General features: G+C 43.8%; 1 long non-coding RNA gene across 2 annotated transcripts in view; it reads left to right on the top strand.

Annotated features, from left to right (window-relative positions):
* The first annotated feature begins 503 nt into the window (after positions 1 to 503).
* The window catches only part of LOC140104398 (uncharacterized), a 38,346-nt gene continuing 13,509 nt past the window's right edge, over positions 504 to 25,340 (top strand). The window contains exons 1-2 of one of the 2 annotated variants that reach the window (XR_011850311.1): positions 504 to 679; positions 8,020 to 8,183. This is a non-coding gene — a long non-coding RNA (uncharacterized lncRNA). The remainder of the gene's footprint in view (positions 680 to 8,019; positions 8,184 to 25,340) is intronic. The other variant, XR_011850312.1, reaches the window with a different exon arrangement.

The raw sequence follows: 25,340 nt of genomic DNA, 5'->3' as shown, positions 1-25,340 counted from the left end.
GCATCAGAGTGTAACTCTTCTCTGCATACATGACTCCTTACATGTCATTTGTATACAGTGTTCCAAAATCTATTTCTTTATAATGCTAAATCTCCCAGAATACAGAAGTACATCATGGTCACTTGCCTGTCCTGGATAACACGTTGGTGGTGCTTCGTTCCTAAATCCTCATGACGGGTTCCCTTTACCTTTACAATGTGTAAGACCCTATGAGCGGCGAACACTCTTCTATTGTCTCCTGTTATACCCCCTGTATCCTCACTGTACAGTAAATTGTGTATCACATTTCTTAAGTTTTGGTATTTGTCACAGCTCAGATCCATTTTTTTCTTACTTCTTTCATTAAATATGACGAGAAAACTAATTATTTCCCTCTGATATCCTCCTCGCTTTTTTTCTTGTATGATTTTCTTGACAGCCCTCCCAACCCTCCTGAAGAGCTAATGAGGATTACTAATGAGTTCCCATCTGTCACATCGCTCTGTACAAAACATGTATATAAGCTGTTCCTTCCTGGGAAGACGGATACATTCATACTGCCAAATTTTAGGAAGAGTTCTACTTTAATCATACAGCTATATTTTACATCTGTGTATGACGCTGTGACACCCCTACCTGTTATCAATTGATATACAGTTCAACCTCATCCAAATACCACCTCTATGAGAAGACCTACCAGGTAGGTGGCAGATTTCAATTCCAACATATATTATAGCAACAATAGCAATTGACCTTCTTTACCAATTTCTGTCTGCAATTATGAAGAAATTTGGTGTAAAGTCACTGAGACTGACATAACAAGAAGAGTAATACAGATATAAATTCGGATGATCTGACGACGGTCTAGAAAAGTCTGCGCTACATAGCTGTGTGTGAATGAGGCCCAGCAGTTAGGATGCATCACATGCAGTTGGTGTAACTTCCCTGTAGATGGCACCAGACTACTTTATAATTGTAAGTTATCCCATCATTATCTGATATTGATAATTATCATGAACAATAGATGGAACGAACCCAAGTGGAGAGAGATCAATCACAATACGCAGAGGGATATTGACAAAAAAATGATGAGTTTTACCATGTCATTATGATCCATCATATATGGTACATTTATTGTACTGTAAAAATAATGTACAGGGTAGTAGTACTTTTACTGTACTATATGGGACTGATTTACTTTTAATGGGGTGGTAGTACTCTAACTAAATAGTATGGAGTAGTAGTACTTGTATGGGGTAGAAGTACTCCTACTTTATGGAATGAACTACTATATGGACTAGATGTGCTCTTACTATATTGTATTGTTTAATAATCCTTACTGTTTTTATATGGTAGTAGTTCTGTTACTATTGTATGGGGTAGAAGTACTTTTAATGGTTTAGTAGTACTCTCCTTATATAGTTTGCTTTAGTAGTTCTTATAACAGGGTAGTAGTACTTTTACTGGGGTACTAGTACTCTTACCATATGGAATTGAGTAGTATATGGACTAGATATACTCCTACTATATTGTACTAGGTAGTACTGTTGTGTATGGGGTAGTAGTACTCTTACTTTATTGTACTGGGTAGTAGTATACTTGCTGTAGTCAAACTATCCCAAACTGAACCAACCAGCTACTTGGCAGTGGAGAAGTGGCTTAAAGGGAACCTGTCACCACATTTTCACAAACACAGCTAGTGTTTGTGAAAATGTGGTGTTCCCATAGAGCCGTATTAACTATCTGACACCCATCTTTTCAGCTAAAAATTGTTTCCCTTAAATTCCCATAAAATCAACTTTATCTTATAATACCAGCCATCAGAGTGGGCATGTCCTTTTTGGTGGCCCCTCCCATTGACTCCTCCCTATGCCTTATGCTTCCTCACTATTCAGTGCTACATGTCATTTGACAAGGGTGATGTCATCTAAGATCCTTTCCCCCCTAAAATTTGCCATATCTACCCCATGTATGTATCTGATCTAATGAAATCACAGCATGCTTTATTGGAATTCTACTTCCCCACATGCCTCCATGGAGGCATGCTGTGATTTCATGTTATCAGATACATACTTGGGGTAAATTTTATGAGGGAGATTACCTTAGATGACATCACCCTGGTCACATGACATAAATGTAACACAATGCGCCATATAAAAAATGTGACACAATATTCCAGTTCATAAGTATTAGTTCCATACAGCAGCATGTCCTAGCAGTGAGACCTGTCAATCAGGAACAAGGAAGCAGCAGATTTAAATAGACAAAGAGCTATCAGTCAAAATAAGAGGGCATGGTTCACTGGCAGCCTGGGAGAAAAGAAGAGTCATATCTTGAATAAAAGAGTCAAGTATGCTAATATTCATATGAGAAAAACAACAGCAGTAATTAAGGTACAATACCTCACTGGCAGGTAATTTTAGTTGATATGGGGAGTAATTATAACCATTTTCCAGCAGGCATTGTTGGTTTGGGGGGGTAAAATTGTAATGACAGGTCTTCTTTAAAATTTCAAAGAATAAGCAAAGATAAGAGGCAAAATGTTTTGAGTGAGCTTTATAGTCGTTTTGGTTTACATCAGACTCAGTGGCACCGTTGTTTATGTACAGAGACTGGTATTACAACAGAAGGAGATAATCTGTTCTCCTGATTAGAGGCGATCTCTATGTTCTCTTGATTGCTGGTGATCACTCTGTTTTTCTGATCAGTGCTGATCTCTGTGTTCTCCTGATGAGTGCCACTCTCTCTGCTTTTTTGATCATTGCTGTCTCCCTGTTTTCTTGATCAGTGGTGATCTCCTCATTCTCCTGATCATGGTGATCTCAGTGTTCTCCTGATCTGATGCGATCTCTCTGTTTTCCAGATCGAAAGCGATCTCTCTGTTTTCCTTACCGTAGGCGATCTCTCTGTTCTCCTTATCGCAGGTGATCTCTCTATTCTCCTTATCAGAGGCTATCTCTCTATTCTCCTTATCAGAGACGATCTCTCTGTTCTCCTTATCGCAGGCAATCTTTCTGTTCTCCTTATCGCAGGCAATCTCTCTATTCTCCTTATCAGAGGCGATCTCTCTGTTCTCCTTATCTTAGGTGATCTCTCTGTTCTCCTTATCTTAGGCGATCTCTCTGTTCTCTTTATCGCAGGCAATCTCTCTGTTCTCCTTACCGTAAGCGATCTCTCTGTTCTCCTTATCGCAGGTGATCTCTCTGTTCTCCTTATCGTAGGCGATCTCTCTGTTCTCCTTATCGCAGGCGATCTCTCTGTTATCCTTATCTTAGGTGATCTCTCTGTTCTCCTTATCTTAGGCGATCTCTCTGTTCTCCTTATCGCAGGCGATCTCTCTGTTCTCCTTACCGTAAGCGATCTCTCTGTTCTCCTTACCGTAGGTGATCTCTCTGTTCTCCTTATCCTAGGCGATCTCTCTGTTCTCCTTATCGCAGGTGATCTCTCTGTTCTCCTTATCGTAGGTGATCTCTCTGTTCTCCTTATCGTAGGTGATCTCTCTGTTCTCCTTACCGTAGGCGATCTCTCTGTTCTCCTTATCGTAGGCGATCTCTCTGTTCTTCTTACCGTAGGCGATCTCTCTGTTCTTCTTACCGTAGGCGATCTCTCTGTTCTTCTTACCGTAGGCGATCTCTCTGTTCTCCTTATCGTAGGCGATCTCTCTGTTTTCCCGATCGAAAGCAATCTTTCTGTTTTCCTTACTGTAGGCGTTCTCTCTGTTCTCCTTATCAGAGACGATCTCTATGTTCTCCTTACCGTAGGTGACCGACCCTAGTCACAAGCCTCCCACCCAGCCAAACCAGTTCCCGAGGCTGCACTGAGGAGACCCAATCAGGTCAAATCAGCTCTGTCTACAGTTGGGAGTCTGTACCTTCTGGAATAGATAAATTAGTTTGGTTTTAATCCTGCATCATGTCATAAGGCATCTCGTAGGTCATGCTTGATTTCAAGGGAGCTGCCTTAAAAGGCATCTAAAAGAGGCATGGTTTTCCTTATGCCATCCTGGAAAACTTTGCATATTTTCTTAGAAACTAGGTAACATCTAGTGGAATAAAAAAACTAAACTTAACCGGTTCCACATTTTTCCATCAATTTGCCTAGAAGTACTGTGAAAAGTATCCTAGGTTCACATCAGTTCTATGCTCAAGTCTCATTGAATAATTTACAGTATGAAACCTAAAGACCAAGGGTGAATCTTCAATCTTCAAGATCCTGCCTTTTATTATTGGTTTTTGGAGCAAGTTTCATATCAGTCCTGACCTGCGATTCAGAATTTACGGCATCGATAGAACAATAAAAGCAGGTCGGTATGTGACAGATACTTAATTAAAGCTATCTTCCATAACTCATTGGGCTGGCCATGAGAGGCACAGCTGGAGTTTATTTCATACATGTCTGTGGATATTTGAAAAGGTCCAAAACTTCAAGAAAACCCACAGACAGAATTCCACCAGTTCCAATGGGCCAATCATAGATTTTGAGCCTCTGCCAGGAAAAACCTTGCCGTATTTTTCTTCAATTTACTGTCTGTCTCTCTGAGAACTTTCTCTTCTGCAGATATAAATCACCTGCATTAGTACATAGGATTCGATGAACCGTGCCCTCTCCTCCTGCAGCAGCTCCACACATCCAGCTCCACACATGTTTTATGTTTCTATATACTGTGCAGCTGTTTGATGAACCATATGGGGCGGCTCTTGTCTACTCCTCAGGGACTAATAAAGCTTCCATGCGATCTTGTTCCAGGTCATACATAGTGACATCGCAGTCTCTCAAGTCTTCTTGATTCTTCATCGTGTCCTCCAGTCTCTGAAAGGCTGTGTGCACTTGTGATTACTTCTTTATCTATTTTACAGTTTTGTTTTAAAAAAAATAGTATAATATATATAATACAATATATGATGTCACAGCTTATCTCCACCTCCTCCCTGTACAATGACCTCTATATAGATAACACTGACCCATCATTACATCACTACTGACAATAGATGATGTCACAGCTTATCTCCTCCTCCTCCCTGTACAATGACCTCTATATAGATAACACTGAGCCATCATTACATCACTACTGACAATAGATGATGTCACAGCTTATCCCCTCCTCGCTGTACAATGACCTCTATATAGATAACACTGACCCATCATTACATCACTAGTGACAATAGATGATGTCACAGCTTATCTCCTTCCCCTCCCTGTACAATGACTTCTATATACATAACACTGACCCATCATTATATCACTACTGACAATACATGATGTCACAGCTTATCTCCTCCTCCCCCTGTACAATGACCTCTACATAGGTAATACTGACCCATCATTACATCACTACTGACAATAGATGATGTCACAGCTTATCTCCTCCCCCTCCCTGTACAATGACCTCTATATAGATAACATTGACCCATCATTACATCACTACTGACAATAGATGATGTCATAGCTTATCTCCTCCTTCCTGTACACTGTCCTCTATATAGATAGTTTTCTATGAACCTTCATTGTATGGGGAATATTAAGAGCCTTACTTATGATATTACAATAAGGAGCGCCCACAACATAGGTAAAAAGTTACTTTCCAAAATTGCAGTATGACTTTTGCCCAGCAGATGGCGATGTTGCTACTCACTGTCTTTTATGCACAAGAATTTTGAGAATTTATGAAACAATTCTATTGTTAATTAACTTGTCATTGCTAATACTTACAATTTCTAAAGTCAACCCCTGTCCCTCATATATATCCAGATGGATTACTAATTAAACTATTTGTCTTTAAGGGGGATGTAAAGACGACAAATATGAAGTTTTATTCCAAATATTAGTATATTTTTCTATATGCTAGGTAAGCACAGGTCAGGCTCTCCGCTGGTATTACACACAAGTACAGAAGTTCTCAAGCTTCACAGCCCCTGACACAAGTTAGAAAGCAAAGTGTTGGAAACAAATTGGGTGTTACTAATGATCACAGGGGCCACAGTAAAACTGGAGGTTTAGAAGTGTTTTCTACAGAGACTAGAGCAAGGAATGAATGAAGGAAGAAAGAAATAAACAATCTATCTCATATCTAGCTATGTACATATCTCTATCTATCAATCAATCTATTTTCACTATAGACCCTTACACACACACTCCATTCATTGTTACTTTGCTTAATGGACATCTACCACTAGGATGAAGGATTGTAAACCAAGTTTTAAAATTATGCAAATGAGCCTGAGGGGTCCAGGCTCCATTAACACATATTAATGCCTTATTTGCATAATTTTAAAAGCCTTAAAAAAATAGAGCATAAGAAGCTAAAAGAAGATCAGATCCTGCCAGAGGGGGAACACACCAGTATTTCAGTATGCTTCATTTACAATCCTTCATCCTGGTGGTAGATGTCTTTTAAGAAAAGGCTGAATTACAGTACCAATCTATCTATCTATATATATTGTGGGGTATTGCTCAGGTATAAGCTAGGTAGCGGTCGCAGACAGAGGGAAAGAGACAGTTCTCAGTTCAGTTCAGTGTTTATTCACACCACAAAACAAATGGAACAAAAAATCCAGCATTGTCTTCATGCTTGTTTAAAACATAAACATACAGACCAGGCTTGGCCTTCTCACCCAGTAGCAGGGTCTTCACAAATAGTCCAAATTGTTGGTGTAAGTTCACACCTTGCAGAAGCTGCTGCATAGCACTTAGTCCATTTAAAGTCCAAAACAGCCAACCTGTCCTCCTAGACAGGACACGTGTTTGCTCTTGGAACAAGCTTCTCCCTCCGAGACTAGAGCTCACTCCACTCTCTTGTGCACACTTCCAGCTCAGCTTTGTTAGCTGGAACACCCTGAAAACCCGGTTTGGACCGGTGCTTGAAGTTTGGTCCGGTGCTTGATTTGCTGCATTACTCTGAGCAACACAAGCTGAGAGGATAATACCTCCCATCCAGCAACAAACCCCTGACTGTGTCACATATGTATATGATTTATCTATTTCATATATGCAGGCAGTCCCCGGGTTAGATACAAGATAGGGTCTGTAGGTTTGTTCTTAAGTTGAATTTGTATGTAAGTCGGAACTGTATATTTTATCATTGTAATCCCAGCCAGAACTTTTTTGGTCTCTGTGACAATTGGATTTTTAAAAAAGTTGGATTGTCATATGAACCAGGATTAACACTAAATCTTAATTATAGACACATTTGATAACTGTTATAACTGTTTATTGTATCTATCTATCTATCTCTCTCTCATATCTATCTATCTCATATCTATCTATCTATCTATCTATCTATCTATCTATCTATCTATGTATCTATCTATCTATCTATCTATCTATCTATCTCATATCTATCTATCTATCTCATATCTATCTATCTATCTATCTATCTATCTATGTATCTATCTATCTATCTATCTATCTATCTATCTCATATCTATCTATCTATCTCATATCTATCTATCTATCTATCTATCTATCTATCTATCTATCTATCTATCTCATATCTATCTATCTATCTATCTATCTATCTATCTATCTTCCTATTTCTCTCCTATCATTCCTCTCTCAATAAGTATTGTCGCTATTTGTCTAGGCAGGAGTGAATTTACACATGAAGCTACCAATGTAATTGATTAGGGTCCAGACCTGGAGGGCCCCACACTGATATCCTCTGGACAACAACACTATATAAAACTATGTTGGAGCAGGAAGCCACAGACTCCCTGCTCTGCCATTTGAATAAAGTGACCTTCAGACATAAATTTTTCTTTAGCCTCCAGGAATACCAAATCTGCCCTGGTTACAATCCCTGCTGATATTGGAGAGTAATGGAATAATTATAATCTCCTTGGTCATTGGACTTGCCTGGGATGGAGACGCCCTCCTAGCATTGAGAAGGAGAACATTAGAATGTTAAGAAAATTGATATTTTTTAGACCCTCTTCCCTTTGGTCTCCAATATAATCTGGGAAGGATATACGCTCATCCTTACATGTACATCAGAACATAAATTTATCATTAATTAAAAATATTTTTTTTTACTTTTTATACTAGACATCCCTTCCTCCGCAAAAGTGAAAATCAGGGGACAGGTATAAAACAGGACAATAACCTTCAGATTCATTTGGAGATTTTCCCTATCGCTCCGAGTATCTTATTTCAAGTTCTTGGAAACAAGATAACAAAGTTGTATTTCTTCTGGTGCGGGTCTGTCAGATGTAAGTAATATATGAGGCCTCTTGATTCATATCTACAGTAAATGGAATTTTCTTTCAGACAGATGGTGACTAGTTATGCAGATTGAATGGAACAAATCTCTCTGATGCTTCTCTGTGGATAAAGCCGCAAAACAAATCTGTCAGGAAAGGAAAAATAGTCATATTGTTTCTCCCGACTTCAGTTCTTTCCATCTTATCTAATGAATAATTTAAGTTTAAAACAAATAAAATTGTAATTAAATGGGTTGTATCAAGTTTAATTGTTACCCCCTACCCACGGCATAGGCAATAACAAGATGTCCGACTCCTAGGACCCCCCAGTCACAAGAATGCACGTCCAATACTAACTTGGCGCATACATTCTGCAGCTCCATTCAATAGTATGGGAGTTTCAGGAACTGCAGAGCACAGGGCTCCTATAGAATACTGGAGATACCCCAGCGCTGTGGTCAGCAATTTCCCACATTCCCGTATTATTCATACTCGATCTGACGCTCCATAATTTGGTAACATTGGGATCCCCATTCTTGTGAACGATGAAGGTCAGTTCATCGGGGCCCCAGCAGTCACATACCCTCCAATCATACTGTTATCCCCTATATCCATGGATAAGGGGTAACAATCAAACTTGGTGAAAACCCCTTTAACGTTAATGTCTTTATCTGCTTTTGTAGTCCTGCATACCTGACAAGTCCCCTAATTTGTCAGAACAGTCCCATAAAATTTGGGCAGAGAATGTAAGATCCCTGCCATAAAGAGGACTGACCTGTCCAGTTTAAAGGCAAGACTATGCGGCTTTCCAGCCATAACCAGATTCTAAGTGTTTCTCAGGGATCAGCATGGCCTATGTGTAGCATTTATAGGGTCTTTACATAGGCCATAAAATTAGGGGTCTGGTCATCGCCAATCTGCTCTTTGAAGGGTCTTTGGTGCTCACCCAAGTGCATCAGGATCTTCTGTGTTTCCTTGGGTCCTGCTATCTGTAATTGATGATATCTGTCTATTGATGTAACTTACCTACTTCATATTCCTGGGAAAACCCTTTCACGAACCAACTCTCATGGGTGATGCAAGTGCTACTAGAGAGTATCAGGCGTGTGTACAGGGTTTAGCAGCATGGACCACCACCAGATACACCATATTTTGCTGCTGCTTTACCACTACTATTATTATAACAGAACCCTTAGGGTCCCATGATCATTAAATTAACCATAAAGTTCCAATTTGATCATTTGGGACCTTTTTCTAGGTTGGGCTCAGATCCTCTTGGTGAAGGAGAGTAGGTCAAAACGTGTACTGTGGGGACAAACCAGACCATAACCAAGCCTGACAATAAAAACTTACATTTTAAAACATTAAAAACAGGATTTCCTAGGATTGAAGTATGGATGATTTGAGCTGTAAGTGCCTTACAGTGTCTTATAGTAATGCAGTATATAATAATTCTTAATAATAATTCTTTATTTATATAGCGCACACATATTACGCAGCGCTGCACAAAGCATGTCAAATTGGTCCCTGTCCCCATGGGGCTCACAATCTAATCAACCTACCAGTATGTTTTTGAGTGTGGGAGGAAACCGGAGGACCCAGGGAAAACCCACGCAAACACGGAGAGAACATACAAACTCTTTGCAGATGTTGACCTCGTTGGGATTTGAACCCAGGACCCCAGTGCTGCAAGGCAGAAGTGCTACTCACTCAGCCACTGTAATATATCTATTACTATATTCCATGCAATATCATGTTCCAGCTGACGGTAAAAGTCATTCATGGCAAGGAGGAGACATCGGTTTCTGCTTTAGTTTATAACTATTATGGAATAAGAGGATCATCCTCCTCCAGGTCCTGTCCCCGGATCAGGGCTGGTACCAGCACTGGTCATACCTGGGCAAGTGACAGGGCACAGAACTGCTGGGGGGGCCCACATAAAGCTGTATGTAAGGAATCCAAGGGAGTGAGAGGGCCTGTGTATAATGAATCCATAAAGTTTTAGGGGAGGTTTTATAAAATTACCATGGGGGTCTGTTTGGTATAATAATCTAGGAAACATTTTAGGTAACAGGTGAAACTTTTAGTTTCAGAATATTTAATGCTGCCACGTCAGTTCACTGCAAAGGGGCCTACAGAGGCTCTGTCGCTCAGGGGCCTACTGACACCTGGAGCCGACCCTGCCCAGGATGTAGTGGCAGTAGCTTCCTATAGAAGTCAAAGGTCAACATTTTTTAAGATTGTCAGCACCATGTGTCATTCTTTGAAATGTCTGGGGAGTGAACAGGATTATAGATTATGCATATAGGTATGCAAATAGTTAATAAAATGTGGATATATTAAACACATTCACTGCAGACAAGTCCTTATGCAGATCTCCTTATATGATATAGAGGAATGGTCTCAGGCTGCGGCAGGGGAAATGTATAAATGTATGTCAAAACTTACCCTGGGTTTTAGAAGCTGAACTCTGCCTTAAAGGGGTTGGCCACTTTTCAATAAATCTCTTACATTAGAAATATGTTTGCGAGTATGGGTACCTGTGTCTTTGACTGATTTGAGATCTTCAGCCTTTCCCAGTTAATAGCATGCTGCTATTTGGCCCCAATGACAATTGGAGTTTAAACATTTTTTGCTGTAATGGGACCAAGGATTATCAATAAAGCTTCATTACAGACACCTTACAGCTGATCATTGCAGTCTGGAACTATAGTAAAGCATTCAGAAAGCTTCCCCAGAGGTCAGAGGGGTCTGTCTGTAACTATGAGTTGTCTGTAAGTCGGGTGTCCTTAAGTAGGGGACCACCTGTATAAAGTTCCCCCTCATCTCCATGGATTCCTTATGTATAGCCTTATATGAACTCCCGCAGCAGCTCTGGGCCCAGGCACTTGCCTGGATATGCCCAGTGCTGGCGCCGGCCGAGAGCTCAGACTCTGTTCACACTTGCGCCCGCCTCTGTTTTTCAACAGTAGTTCTACTGTGACAAAAATACCTAAACACTAATGGATTTAATAATAATAATAATAATAATTCTTTTTTATATAGCGCCTACAGATTCTGCAGCGCTGCGCAAAGCATACCAAATTGGTCCTGTACCCATGGGGCTCACAATCTAAACAACTTACCAGTGTGTTATGGAGCGTGGGAGGAAACCAGAGTACCCGGAGGAAACTCACACAAACACAGAGAGAACATACAAACTCTTTGTAGATGTTGACCTGGGTGGGACTCAGACCTAGGACTCCAACGCTGCAAGGCAGAAGTGCTAGCCACTCAGTCACCGTGCACTACTATTAGAACAAAAGAACATTTCCAACATAACGTACAGGTACCAACAAAGCTTGACCTGTAAGCTCTTTTATTAAAAGTGATTATTTTTTTTAGTCTGACCTCCATACCCCATTATTGTAGTAGGAATGCTGGGCACACGCTTTATGCCATTCATCTGCAGCTGTTGGATCTCTAAGCTTGGGTTATGGCAGATCTTTATGCACTTAGTGCACATGTTCCATCACTAAATGCTACACGAGCTACAAAATTCCTCATTAATTAAGAGCCGAACTACCTTTAAACTGCGGCATAAAAGGAGCGCGCCGCTTGCAAGGAGCTGTCTGGGCCTTTGAAAGCACTGATCATAATTAGGATAGGCTGTCATCCCCGCCATGCTAACAGCGCTGCCTTCATTACACATACACAAAAATATTCAGAATGCAAATTAATATTTATCACCGTGACAGGGATAACAAATTATTCCAATCACCGCCATTCACATCTTGGAAATTTCTGCAGATGTTCCATACACTTTTTTTTTATATGTAAAATAATCAGGTTAATTTTTCACCATGAAAGTTTTAGTTGACATTAAGTTCTCCGCGCTGTCAGGAAACGCGCTCTTCGTAAATTGGCCTTGAAAAAAAAACGCTAACAAAGAAACTGGTCAGCTATGAATAATAATTCTAATGTGGAACAATATACAGTGTGCATAAGCTTGGAGATATTTTACTGTTCAGTGATTCTTAAAAAAAATTGGAAATTTTTTTAAGAGCGATTTTATATGCAGAGAATGATATGGGATATATACTGGAGATCATAACTAGAGAACAATGTATAATCACTTGATTTATGAAATAGTGTAATCTTCAATGAACAACATTTGATGGATTTTTGTAAGGGGTACACCTTGTCACAAGAACAGTGCTTTACAAAATTATCAAAAGTATCAACATAAAATTTATTTTGAAAAAAAAAACGTATTGGGGTCATTTACTAAGGGCCCAAATCGCGATTCTACGTCGGGTTGGCCTAAAATTAACGTTTTGCGACGATTTTCCCTGAATTGCCTCGAGTTTTTGGCGCACGCGATCGGATTGTGTCACATCGGCGCTGACATGCACGGGACAGAAATCGGGGGGCTTGGCCGTCGGAAAACCCATCGGATGCGTAAAAACCACCGTATTTAAAAAAAAAAAGTTCACCTGACACGCACTTGCCTGCACCCAGCCAGGCTTGGTGAACTCCGGCGGGCCTCGACGGACTTCAACGCAGCAGTGACACCTGGTGGACATTGGGCACACGACCTTAGTGAATCGCCGGAAGACCCGAATCCTCGTCGGAGAACGCGCCACTGGATCGCGACTGGACCGGGTATTAAATGAGCCCCAATGTCTCTTGCTATGGCTGATAGAGTCACCCATTTGTCCATCCTTTGGAGAACCTGCTGAGGATTACCATCACTTTGGAATAGCACAACATTCTTGCAAAATCAGTGAAAACTGGAAAGTTAGGCTGACAGTTATTGAGGGTTTGTCAGATAAATAAGGAAATTAGCACCAGGTGCCAGATTAACACCAATAACCTGCAGGTATCTAAATGTGTTCTGTAATTTTGATCTGCGTTCTTTTACAATAATTTCATTTATATTTTTATTCTGTGCATTAGAACATATAGAATGTATGAAATAAACCTAAAATACTGCTATTTTACTCACACATAGAACTACACAATGGGGCAGATTTACTTACCTGATCCAGTCGCGATCCAGTGGCGGGTTCTCCGACACTGATTCGGGTCCGGCCAGAATTCACTAAGGTCCGCGCGCCTATATCCACTAGGTGTCGCTGCGGCACCGAGGTCCGCTGGAGTTCACCGGAGTTCACTTTCTATTTCTTGGTGCAGGTAAGTCAAATACTGCAATTTTTTCGAATCCGTTGGGTTTTTCGACGGCCACGCCACCGATTTCCATCGCATTCACACCGGCACCGAAGCGCCACAATCCAATCGCGTGCACCAAAAACCCGGGGCAATTCAGCGCAAATCGGAAAAAATCGGAAAACCCGATGAAAAAAAGCGATTCGGGACCTTAGTAAATGACCCCCAGTGTCTTTTTATCTAATTTTGGTTGGAAATGGCCAATATAAGTTAATGTTGTTGTCCAGTCTGGTTTGGGACCCACATAGATAAGGATGCACCCCTGCTGTACCCTGAATGAACACGTGTGCCCTGTTGCTATATTCATCTCTATGGCACTGACAGAGATATCCAAGCGTCCACTTGTGAATTAAAGAGGTTGGACTGAGGTTACGACAATTGACCACTTCCACAGTCCATCAGAGATGAAGTGACAATTTATCAGTAAGACCTGCAAACTCCATTTAAATAGGGACCATAGGACCCCTATTCTAGTTATTTGTGGTGGCCCCACCTGACAGATCCCCACTATTCAGCTAGTGGTAACCAATCCTTACTTGTAGGTTTGGTCCAACACCTTAAATTACCTATAAACCCTAGTGGTAAACAATTATCTCCAAGGTTAAACACAAAATCTCTAGACCTTTGGGTGTCTGTTGAATTAGGGATAAGTCATCATAACAAAGCCTAAGGCAACAAAGGATGTTCTGAGGGGTCAATTTGACACTAGTTAGGAGATACCGTGGGTACGGAAAGTATTCCCCTTTAAATTTAAGTAAATTTAAAGTATATCCCTTTAAATTTTTAAAAGAAACTCTGTTTCATTGCAGCTGTCATGGATGCTCCTGCGATCCCTGGGCGCACCCGTGTTCCCGTCTTGGCTCCTGCTCCCCAGCAAACTGCTGTGTGCATGCATCCCCGCATCCTAGGGGAAAAAACTGAAAAACAGAAATGTAGATATTTCTGCTAATTTATTAAACAGGAACAACTGAAATATCACATGGTTATAAGTATCCAGACCCTTTGCTGTGACGCTCAGGCTGTCCATTTCCTTCTGATCCTCACGGAGATACCATAGAACCTGAAAAGCTGCTTCTACTCAATACTGAAGAAAGGTTCTGAATACTTATCACCATGTGATATTTCAGTTTTTCTTGTTTAAAAATTAGCAAAAATTTCTTCATTTCAGTTTTCTTCTGTGAAGATGGTGCAGAGTGCACATTAATAAGCAAAAAAAGAACTTTCTTCATCTTCCCAATTGGCTTTGCAACACCCTCGCCGATGCAATGGCGAGGTAGTGTTTGCGAATACGTCCCACCTGCATGTACCCACATTACATTACATGGTCCTGATTGGACATAGGGGTATTGCAGTGGTGAATCCTGCCTGGCAAGGCAGGAGTTAAGTATTTTGTATGATGCAAGATGCTGTTGTCCAATGATATGTGTTACATCCTGTGCTCTGTAAGCTGAGATGTGATTGGAGGAGCAGCCACCACCTGACCAAAGGGAGGTAATAAAACTCCCTGGCCAGGAATGTTCTGGGTCTCAGATTCTAGGGGATTCTAGTAGTTCTTTCAGAGAGATTCTAGTGTAGGAGAATCCTAGAGTGAGTGAGTAATCTCAGTCTAGCCCATACCAGAGCAGGAAGAGCTTAGCCCCTGCCTCTGAGGAGTGGAGTATTAGACTAGAGTTAGTGTAGTGAGGAAAAGGGGTATCATCTTACCTTTAAAGGTGATACCTGAAGCCCTACAGGACAAGCTGAAGCTTCCTACCAGGACACAGCTGCCTCCCAGCCTGCCCTCTACATCCAGGCTGGTGAACTATCTCCTGAGGCTCCCTCCAACTCACATCTCAGCACTCCATCTACCTGTTAAAGGCACGTTTGCTGCGGTTCCTGCCGGTTCAAATAAAGAACTGTAAGTTGTTTTCTTCAACTTCTGTCTCCGTCTGGTCCCTGCTAATACGGCTGCCTTCATCACCGGCACTCTGTCCATCACCCAGAGACTCACACTCGGGACATTAAGGGGTTGCCCCAGGGAGATCCGCTATAGCAGCCGCTCCCTCATCATTTCTTGCCAACACCACCCTGCTGGAGACCTGCCAGGCTGTAGGACAGCCCTCCGGTTCCCCCGTACCAAGCACCGTGACAATAGCGTGCTTAGGCCGCAACCGCCAGCCACTCCGGTACTGCGGGCCCCGGCTGTCTCCAGGCCTCACCGCAAAGGGCTAGGCCCCGGTGGGTGGTTTTGCAAGTGGCGTCATGAACAGGATTGATACTTCTGTGCCTTATTACGGCATTAAAGACTTTCCTTTATTGAAAAGACTGTGCTGCCTAACCCTGCTGCAACCGGGTTTAGGCCCAAGCAATTGTGTGTTTCTGGATTGAACTGTGTTATACTGCTGCCACGTGCTGTCGAGCGCCGCTCCAGCACTCAAGAGGTTAATCCCTGCAAGAACTGTACCAGCTCTGCTACATCCGGCGCTGCCGCGCCTGAAGATTTTTACCTCAGAAACTGTGGCGCAGCAAATAATTCAAGCCCGCCAAAACCCTCACTGGCGCGAAACCCAGATGACTCACAAAACTCCGCCCACGCGCGAATGGCGTGAACCCCGCCTCCTGTGGCGCAGGAAAAATTAGAGCCCGCCACAGCTCTTGGCGGGAAGGACTTGGACTCCTCCCACTGGCTCGCAGCGGACTTCCTGCCCCGCCTCAGAGAAACGCTGAACTCGTGCTGATCTTGGAGAGTGAGGTCGGCACCATGTGGGGTCCTCCGCCATTTCCCCCTGTGGAGCAGCCAGAGTTCTACGAAATAATGGAGACTATGGTCGTGGTCTCTGCCCAGCCGGTCCGGAGACCCTCCGCTGGACATCGGCTGCACCGAGGATTGACCCTGGCCTTCGTCACCAGGACGTGTTTTCAAACGGTGACGCAGCACCAGGTACCACCCGGGCGGTTCCTCGTGCCTCTCCCGGCTACCATGCTGGTACCGCGGACCCACGTGGAGGCACCACGTGGGGAGGCCCCGATTCCTGCCGAGCCAACGCCTGGGCCTAGTGCTGCCGCTCCACCTGCTCCGAGGCCTACCATTCCCGCTGTGCGGCCTGCCAGTCCCGCTGTGATGGTTCCTTATCCTCCGGCAGTTCCTGATCCTCCGGCACCTACCTGTCGCCCAAGGAGATCCGAGCCTGCACCGGAGCCACGAGCCCCAGCACCGGCACCTCCGCAGCCTCAAGGCCGAGGTGAGACCGCCCGCCGGCGACTCCGAGACGCTGTCTCGGAACAGCGACGCCGAGAGAAGGAGGCCCAACGGTATATGGCCGGCCGGTCTACAGCTGGAGCTTAGGTGGAAAAGAACCGCACCACCGGCATGGTCCGGTTCTTCGATAAGCAGCGTGGCTATGGCTTCGCCACCCAGGACTACACCGGACGGGAGGTATTTATTCCCCGCCGGTCTGTCAAGAGGCCTGACTTGCCGGAGAGACTGCACAATCTGAAGCCAGGAGAGCACATCGAGTTCTCCATGCAGGAAGGACCTCGAGGACCATGGGCGGCTGGCGTAATCCGGATCCCCGACTCCGATGAGGACCGCTACCCACCGTATGACGACTGGTATGAGGACGACGAGTGGCCGGAATCCCCGAACACCTCTTCTTCCTCGGCTGCGAGTCCCCGGGCGGTGACCCACGTGAATGCCCCATCCACGGTAATCGTGAGTATGGGTCCCATTGCCATCCATGGGCCGGGCATGATCCAGGGCGCCACCCCCACCGTCTCCCCTGCCGGGAGCATTGCCAGGTCCCGCGGCTCTTCTGTGGGAGAAGACATCCCGGCTAGCGAGCCTTGTCCGGAGGTTCCGTCTAGGCCCACATCTCCCCTTGCCGGTTACCAATGGGGTGATGACCCGGCCCCGGAAGAACCGGAGCTGGAAGGAGTTGCGGCGCTGCCGCAGGTCCCTGTTTATTTCTTTCTGGACCCCTCCGTGGTCCCTGGCTCAGTTGAGCCCCCGGCTGGAACAGCCGACACCCAGGGCGACAGCGCTCCTCCCCCTGAAGGTCCGGAGGATGTTGCTGCACCTGCAGTACCCGCTACTGCCACCGGGTGTCCCCAGCCGGCACCTGCTCCCGCTGAGGATGCACAGGATTCCCTGCTGGAGCCGGATCCTGTCTCTGCTGAACCCAGCGATGCGGAGTAACCCCTGAAGGGCTGTAGCCCACTTCAGGTACTGTACATATTGTATATTTCTGCCCATATCCCTAAAGAGCCAGAGAACTTTCCTGAGACTCTCATTCCTATTTATCTCAGTCAAGAGACCTACCTTGAACTGATTATTGTCCTGTGCTATGATAGCACCCCTTCATCTGCCACAGCAGAGATTCCTACCCAAAGGACTCTGTCCCTCTACACAAAGAGGAGACCCTTTGTTTCTTTAGTGCACTTTTCCCCACCTCAAGGGCTGTACCCAGAAGATGGACTTTGTTACTAGAGACCTTCTGAGAGACTTTTGCCAACCTCAAGGAAAAGTTGCTACTTAATTTATTATCATTTTGCACTTAATGCCTTTCCTTTTAGGTACGGACATTCTGTTTGCACTTTTTATGCCTTTTCTTTGCAGGAAAAGAGACATTTACTATCTTGCTACCCTGCGTAGCCTATCTACCTCTGTAACGTTTGTAACGTTCAAGATGTGTACCCATTGGGCTCCTAAGCCAATGTGAATTTACCACCTGTTTGCACACTGTCATATATGCCAGTAGTCTGCATTAACCCTTTCATAGGCTTTTCAGGTTGTAGTGTGGCTGTGTCGGACCGTCTTTCTATGTAAAACACTGACCACTACCTGATCCCTCAAACCGAGGTTTGCACATGGGGGTAGTCCGTAAACTGCGGGTCCTACGGGGACCGGGGGTGTTACAGAGTTAGCACCTGGATGCCACCCATACATGGGTAAGGATACCAGTCAGGAGGTACTTGTGTCGCATATGCTAACGCAATGCAGATATACACACTATATAATTGCCGCCAGGGAAGAAGCGTTGATATAACAAATATACAGGCCTTGGTGCAAGGAGTGGATTACAGGACATGACACCACACCTTTCCTACTGTACAGTTCGGTTTAATGGCGTCAGCGACCAACTGTCATACAGCTACATGTTTTTGTCTTAGTCCGACACCAACCCAGGTGCCTGTCTCCAGGACCATGGGCGGTTTGTCCCTACACCTCACATAGCCTGCACTTCCCAGAAGTGCCCTTAGCCCCCTCTGTGCCCCAAACCATCTGTAGTCGAGCCAAGGGCGGCTCTTTCAATTGCCCCCGGGGTATGCAACACCCTCGCCGATGCAATGGCGAGGTAGTGTTTGTGAATACGTCCCACCTGCATGTACCCACATTACATTACATGGTCCTGATAGGACATAGGGGTATTGCAGTGGTGAATCCTGCCTGGCAAGGCAGGAGTTAAGTATTTTGTATGATGCAAGATGCTGTTGTCCAATGATATGTGTTACATCCTGTGCTCTGTAAGCTGAGATGTGATTGGAGGAGCAGCCACCACCTGACCAAAGGGAGGTAATAAAACTCCCTGGCCAGGAATGTTCTGGGTCTCAGATTCTAGGGGATTCTAGTAGTTCTTTCAGAGAGATTCTAGTGTAGGAGAATCCTAGAGTGAGTGAGTAATCTCAGTCTAGCCCATACCAGAGCAGGAAGAGCTTAGCCCCTGCCTCTGAGGAGTGGAGTATTAGACTAGAGTTAGTGTAGTGAGGAAAAGGGGTATCATCTTACCTTTAAAGGTGATACCTGAAGCCCTACAGGACAAGCTGAAGCTTCCTACCAGGACACAGCTGCCTCCCAGCCTGCCCTCTACATCCAGGCTGGTGAACTATCTCCTGAGGCTCCCTCCAACTCACATCTCAGCACTCCATCTACCTGTTAAAGGCACGTTTGCTGCGGTTCCTGCCGGTTCAAATAAAGAACTGTAAGTTGTTTTCTTCAACTTCTGTCTCCGTCTGGTCCCTGCTAATACGGCTGCCTTCATCACCGGCACCCTGTCCATCACCCAGAGACTCACACTCGGGACATTAAGGGGTTGCCCCAGGGAGATCCGCTATAGCAGCCGCTCCCTCATCATTTCTTGCCAACACCACCCTGCTGGAGACCTGCCAGGCTGTAGGACAGCCCTCCGGTTCCCCCGTAACAAGCACCGTGACAATAGCGTGCTTAGGCCGCAACCGCCAGCCACTCCGGTACCGCGGGCCCCGGCTGTCTCCAGGCCTCACCGCAAAGGGCTAGGCCCCGGTGGGGGGTGTTGCAGCTTCAATGAAACAACGAGTGAAAAATTTAAAGGAGTCTGAATACTTTCCGTACCAACTGTAGCTATATGGGTTTATTTTAGAGTGGATCCAGCACCAAACTTTAACATTGTGGTCTTTATAAAATGATACATGGAAGTGGTCACATCTTATGGTAACAGCACACGGCAATAGACACCCAGCATCTAGGAGTACTTACTCGTAAGTGGGAACTGTATGGCCATGAGTAAGAATGCCTATAGCAGTGCTAGCAAACCTTTTCGAGACCAAGTGCCCAAATTACAACTAAAACCCATTTATTTATTGCAGAGTGCCAACACAGCAATTTAAGCAGTAACTTATTGCTCTCTGTTCTACCACAAATTCAATAGAAGAAGGACCTCTATCGTTAAACCCCCCCTGTCCGTATCTCTTTCTACAGTCCGAAGAAGCAAAGGATGTTTTGATTTAAAATAATGCTGAGAGCACCATCTACATTGTCTGTGCCTACAGGTGAATTCTTTGAGCCATGTCTGCTGAACTGATTGGGGCAATGTGGTTTGGGTGCCCACAGAGAGTGCTCCAAGTGCCACCTCTGGCACCCGTGCCATAGGTTCGCCACCACTGGCCTATATAGCATTTGTGCTATTACAGTATCTTGTGACTGTTTCCACGTATCGTCGACTTCAATAAAGACCGCAGAGGGGATCTCCTGAGCACAGACAGCAGCATTCTCAAAAATGGTGATGAGCTGGTCCTGTTATTTTATATAAGTAGTCATATGGTCAGTTCATATTAAAGGAGTAGTTTGGGACATCAGACTACAGAAGCCAAACAAGAGAGGGAAATTCCTTAATTCCATAATTTGCACGGAAAAAAAATGTGATTCTTTGCTTGGAATCCAACAAAAAATGGATCATGCCGCACAAAAATCAGCTTGCAAAGAAGATCTGAAATCAATGGGAGGCGAATTCCAAAAAAATGTTAACATAGAATTTTTTGTGTCAAAATAGGTCTATGGTAACATATTCATGGAGCTATCACTGGTGGGGTCTATTCTGCTTGTCTTGTGGCTATCAGTTTATTACTACCAGTCCGCATATAGAAATAAGCTGTTGGCAAATCTGACAAATTAGGCCCCACCCTCATTGCACTTGCATATTCATAACAAGATGATTATCTGTACATTGTGTTGTTAGTTTGTGGACATAAAAGTAGGTTTATATTCCTACATCGCGCAACTTTAAGAAACAAAATTCTGTATATAAAAAAAATTATAGAACATTTGGTTCCCAATTATTTCCCCAATCCAATCCATATTGAGCTTTATAAATCTGGCTTCTTCTAACGTGTTGGTGGGATGATAGTACCACGTTCTCTGAGCTTCGGACTTTTTGTCTTGCACATTTTCTCATGGTACTATGGTGTAACTTGTAGATACACATTTCACTTATGAGACAAGATGGAAAAGTCATAGAAACAGCGGATCAATAACTCAGTAGTCATAACCCAGAGTAAAGTCTTTCTGAGCTGTAAAATGTTTGTGGAAAGAGATGTCAGACAGATGTTTCTTTAGTCTTCAGTAGAATCTGATCCATTCCTATGGGACAGGAAAGAAGACATTACATATAACTCAATAAATAGATACAGGAACAAATGCTGGATTTTAAAGGGAGTGTCCAATGCTATAGCTGTACCTTTCCTTCCCTGTGGCAGGGGGTGGTTTTCTAATACTCCTTTAGAAGATGATGCGGTATGGGAGGGATTACCATAAGCCGTTGCATCTTGGGCCAGCGTATGATATCAACCCCACCACTCCAGCTCCCTGGTACGTCCTCTGGGTAGTTCTATGTCAGCTCCAGCCTGACATAGAAGTGTGCAATAGCCTGCAAAAGTTCATTGCGCAGCCAAAAGGCAGTGCGCAAGAACAGCCCCCCCGGACAGGCCCACACCCACTTGACATTAAGGTATCTTAAGGGGGAAATAGGTAAAATTCCTGGACAGTGAGGGAAGGAGTAAGTCACAGTAGCTAGGTTTCTCTCAATGAGCACAGTGAACAGCTACTGTAGACATGGTAGAACTGACTGTGGCATTGACTTGCACAGTGGCTGGAAATGGTGCATCAAGCACAACGTGTCTCACCGTACCATAAAAGAGCCATGAGGCAACACCGCAAATGATAAAACAGGCCTATTCCTGCTTAGATTTGTCATGGGGCTGCTCAACTCCTATGAATATGGGATGGGTGAGGAGCGCTCACCACTCCCATCTCCAATGGGCCACACATTTCCCCTGTTTCTATCCAATTTTAAGCACACCACCGTTTGCACATAGACTAACTATGAAAAAATACTGATTCTAGCTGTCTACCTACCTGGCTACATCCATCAATATGATTGCATCAATGACAAGGAAGAGAGATTGCTTTGTCTAATCCCTGTCTAACCCAACATTGTCCAGTAAAAGTAACTGTGAGGTATAACTCAGAAGGCTTTTCTCATCATCATAGGATGTTCAGGGGCGTCCCACATGGTGGGAGGTGGCAAAGTGTGTGTGTGTGGGGCTTAATAGCACTTTAATACTGTATATGTCTACAAATTATATATAACATAATTATGTGTGACATCTTTCTTTATGACAGTGTCACAAAAATAGTTCAAAAGCATTAAAAATAGTTATAGAGTATGCATAAAAATGTAGAGTAGACATAATTTGTTATTTTTGTTATGATTAATATAATCAGCATTGAAAAGGTAATCCATAATACAGGCAAGAAATAGGGGAAACATTTTAAATGGGGTTTTCACTTTTTAGATACTGGTGACCTATCTGTGGGACAGATTGATGAGGCGCTGATAGTCAGATCCCTGTTAATTACAAAGCATAGAGGGAACAGACATGGAAGTCCATTTCAGTGAATAGTTACCATTCAAGTGAACAGAACAGGGTGGTAGATTCATATCTAGAGGGTGGATAACCCCTTTAAGCATTGCAATATTATAAAATTTAAAACATGCAAAGACCAGGAGTACGGATGGCACTGTCTGTAATACTCTAAAACTTCAGGAGACACATTGAACGCAACTTTCTGTTTGTAACCCATCGAAAATATTTGTAACCCATCGACTTGGTTATGCTCTGTTCGTATTGAAAATAGTCAAATGTGGAATTAAGTATAAGATGAAATGAATGGTACTCCCTGCCATCTTGTGTCTTACCAAAAATAAATTTATTTAGTAAATATACTTACATAGCAACACACAAGGAGGGAGGACTGTGTTTCTTCTGGTCAATAGTGGATGGGGGCATTTAGGAGGTTAGGGCTAGAGGGTCTGGCTTGGTAGTGGCCTTGCGGCTGGTCCAAAAGTAAGACTCCCTCTGTCTAGGACAGTAGGGTAAAAGCAAGAAAAAGGGGGGGGGTTCATGTTAAGTAGATAGTCCCCTGGGGCACTCCCGGTGTATATAGGCTAGGGATGCACAGTGGAGACACTGAATAACCTGGTAAAAACTTGCAGTACCTTTCATAGCAATCAGTTCAGGCTTGCAACACTTTTTCAGTGGCTTTTTAGTACCACAGTCCTGGACCTATAGGACAATTAGGTTGGATTATCCCCTTTGGAGCCTGTTTGGCTCTGCTGCATCTACAGCTCCGCATTCAGTGCAATCTGTAGAGATGTGTCCTCTTAGCAGTCTTCATGAACACTCCCTAACAGAGCTGCATACCAGGTCTTTATATTACCTTGGTCTTTAGTTACATCTCTGAGGCACCAACCAATAGCAGCCTGCGTTACCAGAGGAATGAAACAAAATATTAAGTTATATATCAAGTTAATAAAGGGAGCATAAATTAACCCTTGCGTTCATAGTGGTGCACAGAAAAGCATTTAACAGATGTATGCCCATTTCTGCCACTTGGTAGTAGTCTTGTTCCATGCAGCCAGACTAGAGTAAAGAAAAATGCAATTATAACCAAGAAATGGCCATAATCTAACTTGTGGAGTTGCGAAGCTGGCTTGTGAACCTCTCAACCTGAGTTGCTGAGAGTTTCTGATAACCTCACTGGGTCCCTGATCACTGGGTCCCTTTAGCTTTGAACCCCAGGTGAGAATATGTAGTGGTCCAACTCTGAGACATTAAAGTCCCACTCTGAAGGACCTCTCTTATCCTACATTGCATACAGGATTGGCTCCAGGAGTCAGTAGGCCCCTGGGCGATAGAACCTCAGTGGGCTCATGTGGTAGTATTAAAAATTCAGAAACTAAAACAGTCTCCTGTTACCTAAAATATTACCATCATACCAAACAACCCCCACATGGTTATTTTATATAAAGCCCCCCTCACCTACTATGGATTTATTATATATAGCCCCCTTCAACCCCACGGATTATTTATGTACAGCATTATGTGGGCCCCCCAGCAGCTCTGCCCCCCCCGGCACTTGCCCAGGTATGCCCACTGCTGGCACTGGCCCTGATTGAATGAATACTGGGGCACATTTACTAATGGGCTTTCGGGATTTGCGCAGCTTTAAAAAGGTATTTAACAAGGGTTTGCGCCGGGATTCTGTTGCACGCGATTGGATTGTGGCGCCGCTGTGCTGGCTTCCATGTGACAAAAATTTGGGGGGCTGCTGCCGGACGATCCGACTGATTCAGACTGAGCGCCGGATTTAACTTTCAAATTGTGTCGCAAAATAATGCACTTACATGCACCGGGAAGAAGAAGGTGAATTCCGGCGGACCTGAGCGGGGAAGCGACACATGCAGGATATCAGATGCACGATCTTAGTGAATTGTGGCACTGTGCATTGTCGTCGGACAAAGCAGTTTCGTGAACTCCGAGGAACCGGGTAAGTAAATGTGCACTGTATTGAATTGAAAGAGAACTGTGTAATATTTGATATCCTCTGTGGTGGCTCTGTAGGGAATGTGAACACTTTCCACACAGTAAAGACAATAATTGGTGAGACTACTACTGGAGGGGGTAAAATCATACATACCTCCAAATAAAAGGGATAGGTTAGGAGGAGCGGGTAAATCTCCTGCCTGATTGCTCCATCCTTTAAAATATTGACACTCTATATACTGGACATGTCCTGAAAAAGGGCGATATACAGTATATTCAGTAACCAAAATCAAGGTGCCTCAGTCTTAAAGGAGGTGTGAGTTTGCCCATAGATAAGAATGTATGCCGGGTCACTGTCCTGGAGCATGCTTGGCAATTATAGGTTAAATATACTAAGAAATTTGATGTGTTTTTGTCCCAGGAATTACAATCTATAACTCCTCGCTCGGTTGTATGTATATTGCTAATACCGAAAACTTAGCATGCAGAGGAATGGGAGATAAGGAGCGATAAACATCAGCAATTCTCACATGTCGGCCCAATGAATCATACTGAATAAGTGCCTTATTGCCAGGCTGCCTCACAACTAATTTCTCTTTATCGATTCCCTATGCTTTTCAGTGCTGAAGCTGCAGAAAAATATTACATCAGTTATTAGATAGCATTGAAGGCGCAGTGATAGGAATGGAAGCTCGGCCATTGTGCTAAGTGATAATTTTCAGCCCCTTTTGTGTTGTCCTGACGTGAGATAGATCAGCCCCCAGTGCCGCTATGTGCAGTGAGCGCTGCTCCGGAGGAGGCGAGAGATGGAGTTTGTGCTGCTCTGGCAGATGGAGATGATAG

This window comes from Engystomops pustulosus, chromosome 10 (assembly GCF_040894005.1).
Source record: "Engystomops pustulosus chromosome 10, aEngPut4.maternal, whole genome shotgun sequence".
Taxonomy (NCBI): Eukaryota; Metazoa; Chordata; class Amphibia; order Anura; family Leptodactylidae; genus Engystomops; species Engystomops pustulosus.
This window is presented reverse-complemented; position numbering and strand designations above follow the sequence as displayed.